This window comes from Habropoda laboriosa, unplaced genomic scaffold, assembly GCF_001263275.1.
Source record: "Habropoda laboriosa isolate 0110345459 unplaced genomic scaffold, ASM126327v1 scaffold61, whole genome shotgun sequence".
Classification (NCBI taxonomy): Eukaryota; Metazoa; Arthropoda; class Insecta; order Hymenoptera; family Apidae; genus Habropoda; species Habropoda laboriosa.
Window position 1 is genome coordinate 1,300,824 of NW_017100203.1, and position 1,377 is coordinate 1,302,200.

General features: G+C 40.0%; 1 protein-coding gene across 1 annotated transcript in view; it reads right to left on the reverse strand.

The window, feature by feature from the left end:
* The window catches only part of LOC108570527 (ALK tyrosine kinase receptor), a 43,303-nt gene that overhangs the window by 10,181 nt on the left and 31,745 nt on the right, over window positions 1-1,377 (reverse strand). The gene's annotated exons all lie outside the window — the stretch shown is intronic.

Sequence of the window (1,377 nt, forward strand, 5' to 3'; positions counted from 1 at the left end):
ACACGATATAATTTGAACAACATTTACTTATTCACTGTCACGCCAGACAGTGAACGTGTTAATAAGTAAATGTTGTTCAAATTATATCGTGTTTGATATCATTTTCATCAGAAAAATCTCACCAACATGTTAAAAAAAATTTCAGATGAAAATAAGTAAAATTAAAGAAATTATATTTTTCTATTATGATTTGTCGATCCGTGAAATCTCGTAAAGGAAACCGACTGGTGTAGCGTTACACGCTTGACTGACTGCGAGCGAGATAACATGGGCGCAGCAATAACGCAGCGTAGGCGTAGGACCATCTATACTGTCACTTGTAGAATCCAAACTTACAGACTCTTGTAGAGAATTTACTGTACCTCGAGCGGTAAATATATATCCTTGTGAGTTTAGCTGATTCGTTACTAATGTTACAAGGAGATGGTTAATTGAATGTAGGCTGAAGCAATTCTACAGTAACTATATTCTAATAATAATAATTGAGTTTACAAAAGTTTACTACGGTCTAAAGATAAACTATACTGGTTGATTCTTGGCTGAGCAAGAATCCTCCTTCTCGACTTTACAGGGCGAGTACGCGGGGACGTCGTAGACAAGTATGTCTAGTTGACACTTACGAGATAAGTATTATTCTCAGTTGCTTGAAAGGAAATTCAGCCCGATATTGCTCGTGTCAAACGGCGACTATACGAATACTGCTCTACTTTAAAGTTCAGAGTGACTCTGCCCCAGAGCATCGGAAATCATGCCCTTATATACCAAAAAATCTGTATTTTTTGGTGGTGGGGGCACTAATTTTCCGATGAGACCGAAACGCGTTCCTTTATTTTATCTCAAGGGGGTGAGCCTTAGGCGGATGTCTCAGCGCCGCTGTGTCGGCTAGTCTGCGTACGTAACAATATATTGACAAATATAACTATTTCGTTTCAGTATTTAACGTATTTCTATATTACACGGGATCTTCTAACGTTGCGTTAGAAGTTGGTTCTTTCAAACATTTTAGACATTTATATTTAACTAAGATTAATTATTTACCAAATGACAAGGTTAATAAATTCAATCAAGGATTAAAAAATTCAAAAGTGCCAAAGGGTGAACAAAATTCAATTCGACGGAGTTTGTTGCCTCCCAAGAAATTGCGACGAACCCTCGGTCTGGCGGATTATCGTCATAAACTTGTTCAATTACACTTGGCCGCCAGACCGAGGTACCGGTCCTCTCGCGCGTACCGTACCCCCCGTGAAGAGGTCACGTGCGCGGTGGAAAGTCACGCGGCAACCCCTGGGAAAAACCCAAAAATGGGGGTTTTCTAATGTTAAGCAACAATCCCCTTCCCTTGGAAAGAGCTGCGTCCCACCTAAACAACCTCCTCCA